The 9,380-nt window shown below is 39.4% G+C and overlaps 1 non-coding gene across 1 annotated transcript; it reads left to right on the top strand.

Annotated features, from left to right (window-relative positions):
• The first annotated feature begins 1,453 nt into the window (after positions 1–1,453).
• Positions 1,454–1,598, top strand: TRNAL-AAG (transfer RNA leucine (anticodon AAG)). The gene is made up of 2 exons: positions 1,454–1,491; positions 1,555–1,598. It is a non-coding gene; the product is annotated as a tRNA-Leu (tRNA).
• Positions 1,599–9,380: the final 7,782 nt, after the last annotated feature.

The raw sequence follows: 9,380 nt of genomic DNA, 5'->3' as shown, positions 1-9,380 counted from the left end.
CAAATCCCCCCAGGATAACCCCCCTCCATTAGTACAAATCCCCCCAGGATAACCCCCCCTCCATTAGTACAGACCCCCCAGGACAAACCCCCCTTCATTAGTACAGACCCCCGGGACAACCCCCCCTTCATTAGAACAGACCCCCAGGACAACCCCCCCCTCTATTAGTAGAGACCCCCAGGACAACCCCCCCTTCATTAGTACAGACCCCCAGGACAACCCCCCCTCTATTAGTAGAGAACCCCCAGGACAACCCCCCCATCATTAGTACAGACCCCCGGGACAACCCCCCCTCTATTAGTAGAGACCCCCAGGACAACCCCCCCTCTATTAGTAGAGACCCCCAGGACAACCCCCCCTCTATTAGTAGAGACCCCCAGGACAACCCCCCCATCATTAGTACAGACCCCCGGGACAACCCCCCCTCTATTAGTAGAGAACCCCCAGGACAACCCCCCCATCATTAGTACAGACCCCCGGGACAACCCCCCCTCTATTAGTAGAGACCCCCCACTCCATTAGTGTACATAAAATCACCCGGGCGGCAGCTCGAGAGGAGAGGACAGGGTGGAGAACAGATGGAGACAGGAGAAAACGTCAGGCATGGACGGACCGCCCCACCGCACCGCACAGCACAGAGACCAGCTGCTCCGATCTCCGGCGGCTGCTCTCCTTCTCTGACAGGAGGAGGGAGGGGGGACGGGCTTGAGCCTTGAAAAAACAGCAGCGGTGGCGGTGACCTGCGCCTCAGTCTGGACACAGAGAGGAGGAGGAGGCAGAGGAGCACTCTGGTGCTTCAGCGCCCCCACCTCTCTGGCGCCTGGGTGCACTGCATGCTACTATGTTATTGTGAGGGGCGGCTGAGAAGTCGCCGCAGGAGCGGCGCCGCCCCTGCACCACTGCCGCCCCGAGGCCTGGCCTCGGTGGCCTTGTGGGAAATCCGGCCCTGAGTATGAGTGTTGGGCGGAGCTACACTAATCCGATGCAAGCATTGGAGTATATGCGTGTTGGGCGGAGCCACACTAACCCGCCGAAGGCATTGGACTCTGCCTGGTGGGCGGAACTTACTCTAATCCACATCAGGGATTTGGAGTCTGCGTGGTGGGCGGAGTTTACACAGCCAGGGAAAGCAAGGTCGCCTAGGTGGTGGGCGGGGCTACGCTAAGTAAGGGCGGAAAAACGTTGTCTGCTAGCCAATTGACAGTGAGAGTACGACAGCAGGTGGCGAGAGCGACCAATAAGGGAATTATTAGGCCAGAATAGACAGGGCGTGCGGCCAATAGCAGTAGAAATTTTGAATAGCATCCCTGGGAAGGCGGATCACTGATGGTGGCGGGCATGTGAGCATAACATGGGAGCGATGTAAATCCATGGAATTCACTAATAGAAACTGAAATGAGAAGTGTATTATTGTGAACAAGAAGTAGCATTATAGAGAGGTTGTTAATCAGAAGGTAGCGTGGCTGAGCGGTCTAAGGCGCTGGAGTAAGAGCTCCAGTCTCTGTGGAGTCATGGGTTCAAATCCCTTAGCGGTCTAAGGCGCTGGAGAAAGAGCTCCAGTCTCTGCGGAGTCGTGGGTTCAAATCCCACCGCTGCCTAAATTCTTTTTGCTTTGTCATTAAAGAGGAATTGCAGTCTGCTCACATAATAATTTGTAATTAAAACATCTTTGCCATTCTGAAGCTTCCCTCCAACCACTTTGCATATTATTTTATATATACTGTACTTGCCAAATACCCTGCAGAATCCTCCCTCCACGGAGTCTGGCTGCAACCATTTTAACTGTGGGCAGCTGAAGCTGCTGCCTGGATTTACACAGAGGCACACCTCCAGCTCTGCAGCTCTCATTGGCCCTCTTATGATTCCCCCCCCCTTCCTGGCAAACTCTCCAGAGAGAGAAAGCTGTGCATGATGTCATAAGTCAAGGCTAGAAACAGGAAGTGGGCTGTATAAGATATTTGGTGGCAGAATAAAAGAATAGGATTGTTTGCCCCCCCCCCTAAAAAAAAAAAAGTACCACCAACCGCCACTGGTGTCAGGAAAGGTAGGCTGTGATTGGTGATGGGGGGAGCATGTCAGGAACAGCAGGCTATTTATACTTTTTAAAATATTAAGCTTTTTAACACTTTTCACAGTTACTCAAGCCACTCCACCCCACCCAGTTACTCCGCCCACTCCAGTTGTAGAGGCAAGAACACTTTCACAATTTCCCCAGAAATTGTAGCTTTTCTAGTTAAGTGTTCTTGCATAGCAAGACCACTTACTGTTATCTCACATATATATTTTATTATTAAGTGTTCTTGCATAGCAAGACCACTTATTGTTATCTCACATATATATTATTAAGTGTTCTTGCATAGCAAGACCACTTACTGTTATCTCACATATATATTATTCTTATTATTATAGCCAAATTTACCACCCTAACTCCTCCCACAGTTTTTACACTACATAGACAAGTAATATACCGAAACGTGCGGATTGTTCCCGAATGGTGTGCTATTACTTTGTGGAACGTTTCGCCGAATGGTTCACGAAATATCGTCGTTTTTGCGGCGAAATTGGTCCCATAGGAATGAATGGGGAAACTAGAGTGGGAGATGACAAAAGCTGGAAAATCAGAACATGATTTCTAAACTGCCGCCACTCCCTCATTTTCAAGCCCACCTACACAAATCTTATATCAAAACGTTCAGCTATCCCTGCTGCCACTAAACATGTCCACGGCTAAGCCATAGTCCTGATAGTTTTCACAATATGACCATTTGTTTGCAACTCACGCCGTCCATTGACATTCATTGAAACTACACTCTAGCCCCCTCCAAATTTGAAGGGCAATTTCTAAACTGCGACTGTGCCTTCATTTTTAATATTTCAGAGACATACTATACATCAAAATCTAGGTCTGGGTCTTGTGATTCTCACAATATAAAGATCTTCGCTGTAGGATGTATAGTTTTTAAAATACGGCCATTTGTTTAGAGGTCATTTCAGGAAATTTTAGCCATTAATCAGAGTGTACTGTGTTTGTTTTGTTGCCATGGTTACCAAAGCTTCTGTTATACACAGGGGGGAGGTGGCTGGAGCATCTCAGCTGATTACAGAGCCCGGGGGAGGGGACAGACACACCATGTACTGATTTATAATAGAGGAATATGATGGGGCAGTTTTGATGGGGTAATTCTGATGGGGCAGTTTTGATGAAGCAGTATTTGGGAAGCATAAACAGGGCATGAGCGTTGCTAGGAAACAGTGGTTGTAAACACAAGATGCTGAGACACCCCAAATGCATGTGACTTCATCTGCTAGACTTGATATTGCTTGTAGACTCCTCCCACAGTTTTCACACTACAGAGACAAATAATATACCGAAACAAGCGGATTGTTCCCGATTGGTGTGTTATTACTTTGTGGAATGTTTTGCCGAATGGTCCACGAAATGACGTTTTTGCGGCGAAATTGGTCCCATAGGAATGAATGGCGAAATGTTCAAAACTAGAGTGGGAAGTGACAAAAGCTGACAACCCCATGATCAGCCAAAACATTATGACCACCCCATGATCAGCCAAAACATTATGACCGCCCCATGTAAAAAAAAAAAATATTTTTGAAAAAAAAAAAATATTTTTGAAAAAAGTAAAAAAATAATTTTTGAAAAAAAAAATCATTTTTGAAAAAAAAAAAATTATTTTTGAAAAAAAAAATATTTTTGAAAAAAAAAATTCTTTTAAAAAAAAAATTATTTTTGAAAAAAAAATATATTTGAAAAAAAAAAATATTTTTGAAAAAAAAAAATTATTTTTGAAAAAAAAATTACTTTAAAAAAAATAATAATTTCGAAAAAAAAATTATTTTTGAAATAAAAAAATTCATTTTTGAAAAAAAAAATTACCTTTGAAAAAAAAAATTACTTTTGAAAAAAAAAATCATTTTTGAAGAAAAAAAAATCATTTTTGATTAAAAAAAATTCATTTTTGAAAAAAAAAATTACTTTTGAAAAAAATGTTCAGCTCTTTCAGCGAATGATGGAACTTTTTTACTACTATTTATACTTTTTAAAATATTAAGCTTTTTAACACTTTTCACAGTTACTCAAGCCACTCCATCCAGTTACTCCGCCCACTCCAGTTGTAGAGGCAAGAACACTTTCACAATTTCCCCAGAAATTGTACCTTTTCTAGTTAAGTGTTCTTGCATAGCAAGACCACTTACTGTTATCTCACATATATATTATTCTTATTATTATAGCCAAATTTACCACCCTAACTCCTCCCACAGTTTTTACACTACATAGACAAGTAATATACCGAAACGTGCGGATTGTTCCCGAATGGTGTGCTATTACTTTGTGGAACGTTTCGCCGAATGGTTCACGAAATATCGTCGTTTTTGCGGCGAAATTGGTCCCATAGGAATGAATGGGGAAACTAGAGTGGGAGATGACAAAAGCTGAAAAATCAGAACATGATTTCTAAACTGCCGCCACTCCCTCATTTTCAAGCCCACCTACACAAATCTTATATCAAAACGTTCAGCTATCCCTGCTGCCACTAAACATGTCCACGGCTAAGCCATAGTCCTGATAGTTTTCACAATATGACCATTTGTTTGCAACTCACGCCGTCCATTGACATTCATTGAAACTACACTCTAGCCCCCTCCAAATTTGAAGGGCAATTTCTAAACTGCGACTGTGCCTTCATTTTTAATATTTCAGAGACATACTATACATCAAAATCTAGGTCTGGGTCTTGTGATTCTCACAATATAAAGATCTTCGCTGTAGCATGTATAGTTTTTAAAATACGGCCATTTGTTTAGAGGTCATTTCAGGAAATTTTAGCCATTAATCAGAGTGTACTGTTAGTGTTTGTTTTGTTGCCATGGTTACCAAAGCTTCTGTTATACACAGGGGGGAGGTGGCTGGAGCATCTCAGCTGATTACAGAGCCCGGGGGAGGGGACAGACACACCATGTACTGATTTATAATAGAGGAATATGATGGGGCAGTTTTGATGGGGTAATTCTGATGGGGCAGTTTTGATGGGGTAATTCTGATGGGGCAGTTTTGGTGAAGCAGTATTTGGGAAGCATAAACAGGGCATGAGCGTTGCTAGGAAACAGTGGTTGTAAACACAAGATGCTGAGACACTCCAAATGCATGTGACTTCATCTGCTAGACTTGATAATGCTTGTAGACTCCTCCCACAGTTTGCACACTACAGAGACAAATAATATACCGAAACGAGCGGATTGTTCCCGATTGGTGTGTTATTACTTTGTGGAATGTTTTGCCGAATGGTCCACGAAATGACGTTTTTGCGGCGAAATTGGTCCCATAGGAATGAATGGCGAAATGTTCAAAACTAGAGTGGGAAGTGACAAAAGCTGACAACCCCATGATCAGCCAAAACATTATGACCACCCCATGATCAGCCAAAACATTATGACCGCCCCATGTAAAAAAAAAAATATTTTTGAAAAAAAAAAATAATTTTTGAAAAAAGTAAAAAAATAATTTTTGAAAAAAAAAAAATCATTTTTGAAAAAAAAAAATATTTTTGAAAAAAAAAATTACTTTTAAAAAAAAAATTATTTTTGAAAAAAAAATATATTTGAAAAAAAAAAATTTTTTTGAAAAAAAAAATTATTTTTGAAAAAAAAAATTATTTTTGAAAAAAAAATTACTTTAAAAAAAATAATAATTTCGAAAAAAAAATTATTTTTGAAATAAAAAAATTCATTTTTGAAAAAAAAAATTACCTTTGAAAAAAAAAATTACTTTTGAAAAAAAAAATCATTTTTGAAGAAAAAAAAATCATTTTTGATTAAAAAAAATTCATTTTTGAAAAAAAAAATTACTTTTGAAAAAAATGTTCAGCTCTTTCAGCGAATGATGGAACTTTTTTACTACTATTTATACTTTTTAAAATATTAAGCTTTTTAACACTTTTCACAGTTACTCAAGCCACTCCACCCCACCCAGTTACTCCGCCCACTCCAGTTGTAGAGGCAAGAACACTTTCACAATTTCCCCAGAAATTGTACCTTTTCTAGTTCTTATTATTATTATAGCCAAATTTACCACCCTAACTCCTCCCACAGTTTTTACACTACATAGACAAGTAATATACCGAAACGTGCGGATTGTTCCCGAATGGTGTGCTATTACTTTGTGGAACGTTTCGCCGAATGGTTCACGAAATATCGTAGTTTTTGCGGCGAAATTGGTCCCATAGGAATGAATGGGGAAACTAGAGTGGGAGATGGCAAAAGCTGGAAAATCAGAACATGATTTCTAAACTGCCTCCACTCCCTCATTTTCAAGCCCACCTACACAAATCTTATATCAAAACGTTCAGCTATCCCTGCTGCCACTAAACATGTCCACGGCTAAGCCATAGTCCTGATAGTTTTCACAATATGACCATTTGTTTGCAACTCACGCCGTCCATTGACATTCATTGAAACTACACTCTAGCCCCCTCCAAATTTGAAGGGCAATTTCTAAACTGCGACTGTGCCTCCATTTTTAATATTTCAGAGACATACTATACATCAAAATCTAGGTCTGGGTCTTGTGATTCTCACAATATAAAGATCTTCGCTGTAGGATGTATAGTTTTTAAAATACGGCCATTTGTTTAGAGGTCATTTCAGGAAATTTTAGCCATTAATCAGAGTGTACTGTTAGTGTTTGTTTTGTTGCCATGGTTACCAAAGCTTCTGTTATACACAGGGAGGGAGGTGGCTGGAGCATCTCAGCTGATTACAGAGCCCGGGGGAGGGGACAGACACACCATGTACTGATTTATAATAGAGGAATATGATGGGGCAGTTTTGATGGGGTAATTCTGATGGGGCAGTTTTGATGAAGTAGTATTTGGGAAGCATAAACAGGGCATGAGCGTTGCTAGGAAACAGTGGTTGTAAACGAAAGATGCTGAGACACCCCAAATGCATGTGACTTCATCTGCTAGACTTGATAATGCTTGTAGACTCCTCCCACAGTTTTTACACTACAGAGACAAGTAATATACCGAAACGAGCGGATTGTTCCCGATTGGTGTGTTATTACTTTGTGGAATATTTCGCCGAATGGTCCACGAAATATCGTAGTTTTTTGCGGCAATATTGGTCCCATAGGAATGAATTGCGAAATGTTCAATGTCATTTAATTGGTGTCCTATTACCTTGTGGAACTTTGTGAAAGGCTGAAAAATACCAGTGTGAATCCGGCCTCAATGTCATTTAATTGGTGTGCTATTACTCTGTGGAACGTTTCGCCGAATTGTTCACGAAATATCGTCGTTTTTGCGGTGAAATTGGTCCCATAGGAATGAATGGTGAAATGTTCAAAACTAGAGCGGGAGGTGACAAAAGCTGACAACCCCATGATCAGCTGAAACATTATGACCGCCCCATGAAAAAAAAAAAAATATTTTTGAAAAAAATATATATATTTTTGAAAAAAAAAATATATATTTTTGAAAAAAAAAAATATTTTTGAAAAAAAAAATATATTTTTGAAAAAAAAATTATTTTTGAAAAAAAAAATATTTTTGAAAAAAAAAAAATATTTTTGAAAAAAAAAAATTATTTTTGAAAAAAAAAAATTATTTTTGAAAAAAAAAAAAATATTTTTGAAAAAAAAATTACTTAAAAAAAAAATAATTTCGAAAAAAAAAATTATTTTTGAGAAAAAAAATTACTTTTAAAAAAAAATCATTTTTGAAAAAAAAAATCATTTTTGAAGAAAAAAAAATCATTTTTGAAGAAAAAAAATCATTTTTGAATAAAAAAAATTCATTTTTGAAAAAAAAAAATTCATTTTTGAAAAAAAAAATTACTTTTGAAAAAAATGTTCAGCTCTTTCAGCTAATGATGGAACTTTTTTACTACTATTTATACTTTTTAAAATATTAAGCTTTTTAACACTTTTCACAGTTACTCAAGCCACTCCACCCCACCCAGTTACTCCGCCCACTCCAGTTGTAGAGGCAAGAACACTTTCACAATTTCCCCAGAAATTGTAGCTTTTCTAGTTAAGTGTTCTTGCATAGCAAGACCACTTATTGTTATCTCACATATATATTTAAGTGTTCTTGCATAGCAAGACCACTTACTGTTATCTCACATATATATTATTCTTATTATTATAGCCAAATTTACCACCCTAACTCCTCCCACAGTTTTTACACTACATAGACAAGTAATATACCGAAACGTGCGGATTGTTCCCGAATGGTGTGCTATTACTTTGTGGAACGTTTCGCCGAATGGTTCACGAAATATCGTCGTTTTTGCGGCGAAATTGGTCCCATAGGAATGAATGGGGAAACTAGAGTGGGAGATGACAAAAGCTGGAAAATCTGAACATGATTTCTAAACTGCCGCCACTCCCTCATTTTCAAGCCCACCTACACAAATCTTATATCAAAACGTTCAGCTATCCCTGCTGCCACTAAACATGTCCACGGCTAAGCCATAGTCCTGATAGTTTTCACAATATGACCATTTGTTTGCAACTCACGCCGTCCATTGACATTCATTGAAACTACACTCTAGCCCCCTCCAAATTTGAAGGGCAATTTCTAAACTGCGACTGTGCCTTCATTTTTAATATTTCAGAGACATACTATACATCAAAATCTAGGTCTGGGTCTTGTGATTCTCACAATATAAAGATCTTCGCTGTAGGATGTATAGTTTTTAAAATACGGCCATTTGTTTAGAGGTCATTTCAGGAAATTTTAGCCATTAATCAGAGTGTACTGTTAGTGTTTGTTTTGTTGCCATGGTTACCAAAGCTTCTGTTATACACAGGGGGGAAGGTGGCTGGAGCATCTCAGCTGATTACAGAGCCCGGGGGAGGGGACAGACACACCATGTACTGATTTATAATAGAGGAATATGATGGGGCAGTTTTGATGGGGTAATTCTGATGGGGCAGTTTTGATGAAGCAGTATTTGGGAAGCATAAACAGGGCATGAGCGTTGCTAGGAAACAGTGGTTGTAAACACAAGATGCTGAGACACTCCAAATGCATGTGACTTCATCTGCTAGACTTGATAATGCTTGTAGACTCCTCCCACAGTTTTCACACTACAGAGACAAATAATATACCGAAACGAGCGGATTGTTCCCGATTGGTGTGTTATTACTTTGTGGAATGTTTCGCCGAATGGTCCACGAAATGACGTTTTTGCGGCGAAATTGGTCCCATAGGAATGAATGGCGAAATGTTCAAAACTAGAGTGGGAAGTGACAAAAGCTGACAACCCCATGATCAGCCAAAACATTATGACCACCCCATGATCAGCCAAAACATTATGACCGCCCCATGTAAAAAAAAAATATATTTTTGAAAAAAAAAAAA

The sequence above is a fragment of the Aquarana catesbeiana genome, linkage group LG04 (assembly GCF_042186555.1).
Source record: "Aquarana catesbeiana isolate 2022-GZ linkage group LG04, ASM4218655v1, whole genome shotgun sequence".
NCBI classification, from domain to species: Eukaryota; Metazoa; Chordata; class Amphibia; order Anura; family Ranidae; genus Aquarana; species Aquarana catesbeiana.
Note: the sequence above shows the minus strand (reverse complement) of the source record. Positions and strands in the feature narration are given on the sequence as shown.